This window comes from Heliangelus exortis, chromosome 29 (genome assembly GCF_036169615.1).
Source record: "Heliangelus exortis chromosome 29, bHelExo1.hap1, whole genome shotgun sequence".
Lineage (NCBI taxonomy): Eukaryota > Metazoa > Chordata > Aves > Apodiformes > Trochilidae > Heliangelus > Heliangelus exortis.
In genome coordinates, this window is record NC_092450.1 from 2,019,629 (window position 1) to 2,028,380 (window position 8,752).

Below are 8,752 nucleotides of genomic sequence, written 5' to 3' on the forward strand. Positions count from 1 at the left end.
AAGGGCTCAGACATGTTGTGGCACCTCCACAGCAGGTGAGCAGAGGGTTTGGAATATAGCAGGCACAAAACAGGGAAAAAAACCTCACGTCAGGAAGGATCCAAGCAGATGCTCAGGGGGGTTGTGCCCTCCCAGTCCTTCCAGAAGCAGAGTGGATCAATGTGCTGGGGAGGGAGGGAAGGAGGGAGGTGGGTGTTTTCACTTGCTTTTGCCAGCAAGCTGCAGTCCTGGATAGCCACATGAGCTCATCCTCTGCAGATGGGCAGCAGGAAAGTTTTTTTGTGGTTAAGGTATTGTGTTGAATTCAGGAGATCTGGATCTAAAGTCCAGTGTGGACTCCTTAGATCATCCCCATGCCCAGTTCCTTCCTGTGAAATGAGGTAATAACTCAGCTTCTCCTTTCTTGGGCCCAGATTTTCAGGTGTGCTCAGGTGTTGCCCCATGAAGTCTAAATTTGTCTTCCAAAAATCTGGACCCGAGTTCTTCCCCATTCTGTGTCTTGTGCAATGGCCTCTTCCCCTCAACAAGCAGCTATGGGCAGAACCAGAACCCTGGTAGATAACAACACAGAGACAGATCACTTGATGGATGCTGCTCTCCAGCTCTGGCAATGGAAATTAAATTCATCTCCACAAGGTGCTGACCCAGAGAAAGCCTCAGAATAAGCTTCTCAGTGGCACAGCACAATCAGCACCAGAGCTGGGTCCCAGGGATCTGTGTAAGAAACCTCAACCTGGAGTTCAAACTCAGAAGGGTGGTGAGAAAACTTAAAAAAAAAACCACCCAAAACCTAATGAGAGAAGTGGGTGGCAAGGCCAAAACCTGGATGAGGTGATGCTAAGACAGTAAAGAGCTTGGGTGAGGTGGCACAGGGCTGGAAGGCTGGTGCCAGCCAAAGAGCTTTTGGCAGAGTCTGGGTGTCTGATTCAGCAGCTTTGAAACCAACTTGGAGGCCTGGCTGGCTCTGCTCTGTGCTGAGGGGTTCCTCTGGAGCCAGGCTCCACCACAAGCAAGCTCAGATGCTTTGCTGACTTTTCTCCAAGCTCTGGTTGTGGCCAGCACTGCTCTTCTCTGGAGTTCAGCTCAGGTCTCCTTGCGAGCTGCCCCATTCCCTTGGAAGCTGGAGGGAGGGAGGAATGTTTAATAAGGGCAATGTCCAAATTAGGAGGTGAAGGAGGGCTGCAGATGCTCATAAATACTGCCCTGCTTGTCAGAAATGCTGTTTTCCTGCTTTTATTGCAGCCCCTGATGCAGGAGCTGGGCTGGGTGCCAGGCAGGAGGAGCTGAGTGTGTCAGTGTCTGTGCAGTGTGTGTGTGTGTGTGTGCACACCTGCACATGGAATCCTAGAATCCTAGAACTGGCTGGGTTGGAAGGGACCTCAGAGCTCATCAAGTCCAACCCTTGATCCACTCCCCCTGTGGTTCCCAGCCCATGGCACTGAGTGCCACATCCAGGCTCTTTGGAAATATCTCCAGGGATGGAGAATCCACCCCTTCCCTGGGCAGCCCATTCCAATGGCTGAGCACCCTCTCCCTAAAGAAATTCTTTCTCATGTCCAACCTAAACCTCCCCTGGCACAACTTGAGACCTCTTGTGCCCTCTTGTCTTGCTGAGAGTTGCCTGGGAAAAGAGCCCAACCCCCCCCTGGCTCCAACCTCCTTTCAGGGAGTTGGAGAGAGTGATGAGGTCTCCCCTGAGCCTCCTCTTCTCCAGCCTCAACACCCCCAGCTCCCTCAGCCCTTCCTCACAGGACTTGTGCTGGATCCCTTCCCAGCCTCCTTGCTCTTCTCTGGACCTGCTCCAGCACCTCAATCTCCTTCCTGAGCTGAGGGGCCCAGAACTGGACACAGGACTCAAGCTGTGGCCTCCCCAGGGCTGAGCACAGGGGCAGAATCCCTTCCCTGGACCTGCTGGCCACGCTGTTCCTGAGCCAGCCCAGGATGCCATTGGCCTTCTTGGCCACCTGGGCACACTGCTGGCTCCTCTTCAGCTTCCTGGCAATCCAGACTCCCAGCTCCCTTTCTGCCACTCTGTGCCCAGCCTGGAGCTCCCCATGGGGTTCTTGTGGCCAAAGTGCAGGACCCGGTCTGGACTCTGGTTTTCTGTCATTCAGAGGATTTCCAGACTGCCTGGAAGGCCAGGCTTTACGGGCTGGGTTGGGACAAACTCCCAGTGCACTGAGCTCCTCTCAGTCCATCCCTCTGCCTCATCTTTTTTTCCTGCACCCTGTCACTGCTTTGCCCATGAGCTGTTGGGGAGGTTCCCTGGGGTGGAAGAAGCACAAGATGAGTGGGGTTGTGAGATGCACATGCAGCTCAGCTGCATCAAATCCTGGAGATTAAACTGCTCTCTCCCAGGTATGGAAATGTTCTTGATTATTTTGGCATTCGCAGACAGATCTAGTTTTAAATTGGCAAGTGAATAAAGTGTTGTTTATTTGGTATATTTATAAGGTATTATTTGATTTCTCCTGAATACAGAGGTTGTCCTAAGCCTTATTAGTTCCCCAGGCCCAGTGCTACTGTAAAATCCTCTTGTAGACAAGCAAATTGAGTAAAAGAAAGTGTGTTTGGTAGTTCTTAGCAGTTCTCTAAATTAAATTTCACTGAAGTCACTGGCAGGTTTTGCAGTAGCCTCTTTCAGTGTGAGGGGAGACAAAGTGACCCTGAACACTTGTAAAGACCTTTTTGGTTTCACACCAGCAGGGCTGCACCAGCCTGAAAATTGGATTAACTTCCAGCCTGCCTGTTGTGGTTTATTGATTGCCAATTGTGGGCAAAACTGCCTGCCTGAAGGAGGGGGTGAAGCATCCAGTGAGGAACAAAACATGAAAATTGATTTTCCTCCTGATGGAGTTAATGGGCTGTCAGCAGACTGCTATGGCTTGAACTAAGGAGCTAAACCCCTAAAACTGTTGGGTTATCAACCAGATATTGGTTAACAGGTTATCAGCCAGGAAGATTTTATGTGGGGCAGTCTCATCCTGATTTTTACTCATTTCCTTCTCCTGGCTGGTTGGAGATGTTGGCTGCCTGCTGGGAGGGATCCACAGCGTGGCATTTGGGAAGGAACCCTTCAGGCCTGGGACAGAACTGTGCAAAAAAAGAGCACCAAAATAAAACCTCTGCACCTTCACTTTTTGGGAGAGCAGCTCTGCCCCCCAGACTGACTCCAGGTGGAAAGATTGGCAGAGAGAGCAGGAGCTTGCACTGTTTACAAGAATCAGCATCACCAAACACCAAGCCTAAGGAGTGTGATTCTGTGATTCTGGGCTTACACACCCGAGTAAAGCTGAAGGAAACAAATCTGGAAGGCAGCAGGGGACAGAGCCATCAAGAAGACTCCAAGAGATGGCAACTTTGCTTTGGTAAGGTGTCCTCACTCCATTACCTGCTTTGGTAACAATTTGCAGCACTTATTTCTTCACCACATCCACTCACTGCACTATAAATTTACACCATCGAGCAGCAGCAGGGTGGATTTTTTTTTTATTTATTTTTATTTTTTCCTTTCACAGCCCCCCAGGGTTACCCCCAAGCGTGTTTCCAGGTGGGTGCCAGCCCACCAGTGGCCACTGGGCTCATTTTCCCTGACTCATCACTCCCAGCTTCCCATTTCAGTTTGCCAGTTCACGTTTTATTTAGCAACTGCTGTGACTCACCCGTGATGACAGTGGGGAGATGAAGTGATACTGATATTTAATGCTCAGTTTCTTCAGGCTGAACACTTCATGGGCTGAAAAAATTCAGTTTTGCCATTTACCATTCCACCCAAGAGGAAAGCAGGGATGTCTGCAAGGAGGCACAGAGGGATCCTCAGCCTCTGCTCCGGGCCAGGAGGGAGAAGGAAGCATCAAGAAGGGATCCCATGAGGCTGAGAAGAAGCCAGAGCTGTGCAACATCAGTTACAAAACATGAAACTGGGCTGAACTTCCCTGGTTTCAGGTTTCACATCATGCTTTGGACTTCATCCAGATACCTTGAGCCCGGCCTGGGGAATTTTGGGGGGTGACTTCCCAGAGATCTGACAGCATCAGGGGAGTCTTGCAGGTTTTAGTATTTGTCTTAGAACTCTTGGTTGTTTTTTTTTTTCAAAACCAGCCTTATGGAATCTGCAGGTTCTGTAAAGTAACATCAAACAAGTTTTTAGGCATCATAAAGCAGAAAAAGCTCTCAAAACCAGCATCTAGTGTGTATTGTCTAAACTGCAGAAGGAAAAAGGAGTCTATCAGTAATTAATTTTGTAGAAAGACTCAGGATTGCTTTGCTATTTTAGCTCTCTAGACTGATGACATCTGATTCAGCATGGCTGGAAGGCCTATGATTGTATATAATTTATATTTTTAGTAACTTAACCAGCTGAAATTCAGTTGCATCCAACCAAAGGGCTTACAAAATGGGCATTTTCATCAGTACTGAAATATATTCCTGATTTCAACTATATTTTTACTGCAAGATGCTTCATCTTGATTTTATTGTATCTGACCTTAATTTTTATAAAAAATGCCATTCAATATTCATTCATATTCCAATAATACATTTTCTTTCTAGCAATGTTTTATAATTCTCCATATTGCCTCATGCCTTTTACCACATTCCAGCCTTGATGTTCCAACACCAGAAACTTCCATGGAAAGTAATTTCGATAGCCAAAACCTGTGGGTTTTTTTTTTTTTTTTTTTCACAGATGAAGACCACTTCTCCCTCTGGTTTGGGATGAAGTTTGGGGAGGAACACCTTGACATCATTTCCCACTGGAAATTTCATCCCTTCCCAAATGGAAACCTGCTCTGCTTCACCAACTCGCATTTCCCAGTGGGATCCCTGTTTTCAGGGCACTCCTCCTCCTTTTCTGCCCCACTTCTTGCCTGCCAGAGTTGCCTGGATGCTTTTTCCAGGATCAGAAACAAGAGGTCCAGCTCTGCACTGAATTTTTTGGGCTGACAGGTGTAAAATGCCCACAGGTTTCTTCTTCTTTGCCACTCCGGGCTTTGCCTGCAGTGGCTCCTTCCCCAGCTCCTGCAAAACCTTTTCTTTTGATCCTGCTCTGCTCTGAGCTGCTTCAAACAGCCTGGGAGGAGGAGGATGGTTCAGCCCGGGCGGTAATTACACCCTTTTGCAGCTCAGTGGGACTGCAGCCCCTTTGAAGTGATTTTACCACCCAACCTCCTCGCCAGGAGCCACACGCAGAGCCCGGAGTTCAGGCTCCCGAGCAGCTCTGCCCTTGGGGCCCTATTGGGGGGGTGGGAGGGGCCGGGGGACAAGGAAACGAGGTGGATTAAAGATTTAAAAAAAAAAAAAAAAAACAAAAACAAAACACACACACAAAAAACCAAACCAAAACAAAAAAAAAACAAAAAAAAACAAAAAAAACCACAAAAAAAACCGAAAAAAACCCCGAAATCCCCCCCAAAAAACCCAAAAAAACCCCCAAAAAACCCAACAAAAAAAAAAAAAAAAAAACAAAACCAAAGCAAAAAAAAACAAAAAACAAAAAACAAAAAAAACCCACAAAAAAAAAAAAACGAAAAAAACCCCGAACCCCCCCCCAAAAAACCCAAAAAAACCCCCAAAAAACCCAACCAAAAAAAAAAACAAAACCAAAACACCAAACCAAACAAAAAAAAACCAAAAAACAAAAAAACAAAACCCCAACCCCCCCCCAAAAAACCCAACAAAAAAAAAACAAAACCAAAACCAAAACACCAAACCAAACCAAAAAAAACCACAAAAAACCAAAAAGAACCAAAGAAAAAACAAAAAAAACCCACCCGAAAAAAACCCCCCAAAAACCCCCAAAAAACCAACCAAAAAACCAAAAAACCAAAAACAAAACACAAACCAAAACCAGAAAAAACCTAAAAAACAAAAAACCAAAAAAACCCAAAACCTGAAAAAACCCAAAAACTAAAAAAAAATCAAAACCAGAAAAAAACCCAAAAACAAAAAAAACCCCAAAACCTGAAAAAAACCCAAAAACCAAAAAAAACCCCAACCCCCCCGAAAAAAAAACAAAGAAAAGAGAACAAACCAAAACCAAAAAAACCCCACCAACCAACAAACAAACAAGAAAATAAACCAAAAAAAAAAAAACCCAAGAAACCCAACAAATTATCTACCAAATATTTTGTTAACCCTTCAAGTGCCCACGCGTGGCTCTGTGTGCTTGCAACTGGTGAGGCCTCACCTCGAGTCCTGTGTCCAGTTCTGGGCCCCTCAGCTCAGGAAGGAGATTGAGGTGCTGGAGCAGGTCCAGAGAAGAGCAAGGAGGCTGGGAAGGGATCCAGCACAAGTCCTGTGAGGAAGGGCTGAGGGAGCTGGGGGTGTTGAGGCTGGAGAAGAGGAGGCTCAGGGGAGACCTCATCACTCTCTCCAACTCCCTGAAAGGAGGTTGGAGCCAGGGGGGGGTTGGGCTCTTTTCCCAGGCAACTCTCAGCAAGACAAGAGGGCACAAGAGGTCTCAAGTTGTGCCAGGGGAGGTTTAGGTTGGACATTAGAAAGAATTTCTTTCTGGAGAGGGTGCTCAGCCATTGGAATGGGCTGCCCAGGGAAGGGGTGGATTCTCCATCCCTGGAGATATTTCAAAAGAGCCTGGATGTGGCACTCAGTGCCATGGGCTGGGAACTGCAGTGGGAGTGGATCAAGGGTTGGACTTGAGGAGCTCTGAGGTCCCTTCCAACCCAGCCAATTCTATGATTCTATGATTCTATGAACTGTTTCCACCCCTCAGCAAAACGAGGCTGTGCCAAGAAGAGGTTCCTCATCAACTGGAAGGAACTGGAGAGTTCTCCCTGATGCTGGCTGGGCCTGAGCTGGCATCTCTGCCACTCTGGGATGGACACATTCCCCATCACCCTGCAGCAGGATGAGAGTTCCTCTTGCTCCCTGAAACCACTCTGGGTGACTTTACTGGCTGTGATGCTTTTAAAGAGGTTTAGGTTGGACATTAGAAAGAATTTCTTTCCAGAGAGGGTGCTCAGCCATTGGAATGGGCTGCCCAGGGAAGGGGTGGATTCTCCATCCCTGGAGATATTTCAAAAGAGCCTGGATGTGGCACTCAGTGCCATGGGCTGGGAACCACGGGGGGAGTGGATCAAGGGTTGGATTTGATGCTCTCAGAGGTCCTTCCAACCTGGCTGATTCTGTGAAATGAGAGAAAAAGAACATTTTCTGTGAATTAAGATCCTGCTGGGCAGGGTGGTGATGGGTTGATGCTTGGACTTGATGATCTTAGAGGTCTTTGCCAACCTTAATGATTCCATGACATCTTCTTAGCATTCTATCCCCCTACTTCCATTTGCACAGACTCATTTATTTTACATCTTCCTTTGTCCCCTGTGGCCACAGAGCCTGTGTTATGGTTATGTTGGTCAGGTTATGTTGTGCTTCCTCAGCTGCCTCTCTTTTCCCTCCCTAAGAACTACTCACCCAAAGTGGCTCAGATGACTGTGGCACAGCAGGGACCATCCCAGTGGGACCCTCCAGACCTGAGATGAGTGTCACAGTGCTGGATTTACAGCTGGAATGCTGGATTTACATTCTTCTCTTTGAGGCTGAGCTGCAGGCTGCAGTGTGAGCACAAAGGGAAAAGGAAACAGAGCCTGGGATGGCCCAGACCTGCTCCTGGTTCAACACTTTCAGACGTGCTGTCTGTTCAGCACTGGGAGCACCTGTTCATCTGTGAGAAATGTTGAAAATTCCCAGTAATCCACCGACCTGGAAGGACTGGAAGCAACTGCTCTGAAGCACCTGGCACCAGCTGCACTTGGAGACAGGAGTCTGAGTGAACTGGACTCTTGTTGGGGCTTGGAAATGCCCATATTCTACCTGACCAGGAGCTCATGATGGCAAACAAGGATTTCAAGGGCCTCCCACTCCCTTGCTTTGTCTGCTGGAGATCACAAACCTGGGTGTTTGTTCTCTCCTTTGGCTGCAGCCGAGTGTCTCCCTGATTACAGACACAGACCAAGTTCTTTTGGCTTGAAAGTAATTGGATTGTGCCCTGGCAAACCCTGCTGGAGCCACGCAGTCCTAGACAACTGCAGAACCCTCCTCCCCCCTCACCACCACCTTAATCACCAACTCTACCATCAGCAATGCTCAAACATGCAATTGTCTGGCAGACACATTGCTGTTCTGAGGGCTGCTGAGGGGTAGCTGGAGGGAGCAAAGCCAAATGTGTGTGAACTGCAGCCTTCTGGCTCCTCATCTCCACCAAAATGCACGAATGGTCTTTGCTAACAGCTGGCATTCCAAGATTTTGGGTTATCCCAGGTTTGCTGGGGCAACTGGTTTGGGTTTGGAAGGTTGTCATATTCCAGTCTTCCTAAAACTGGAGGGGAAATCTCACTGTCACCTCCCAGTTTCCCATTGCTTCCTCCAGAAGGGCTCTCTCAGACCTCCAGTGCAAAAGCCAGGCCCTACCCAAAGCAGAAGCTCCTGCCTCTCCCATCAGGGACAGCAATAATTTGGAAGCTTTCCCACCAATGTCAAGGCAAGGCTGGTGCATCTCTGTGCTCGTTTGAAAAGTGAAGCTCTGGCTGAGCCTGAAACTGGTTTTGCAAAAGCAAACACGGGTGTATTGAGTGCCTTCCCATGAGCCTGATCTGCACTGGTCACCAACGACACTTCAGTATTTGCTTTCTCATTTAACCCTGGTATATTTATTGTTAGAGAGGCTCAAGCCAAAGTCCTCTTTCCCTTGACCATGGACATTCCCTGATTTGGATTGTGTAGCTCGGGGCCATCTCAT

At 47.9% G+C, this 8,752-nt stretch overlaps 1 long non-coding RNA gene across 1 annotated transcript; it reads left to right on the forward strand.

The window, feature by feature from the left end:
• The first annotated feature begins 2,091 nt into the window (after positions 1 to 2,091).
• Positions 2,092 to 4,537, forward strand: LOC139788515 (uncharacterized). The gene is made up of 2 exons (XR_011722870.1): positions 2,092 to 3,368; positions 3,519 to 4,537. It is a non-coding gene; the product is annotated as an uncharacterized lncRNA (long non-coding RNA).
• Positions 4,538 to 8,752: the final 4,215 nt, after the last annotated feature.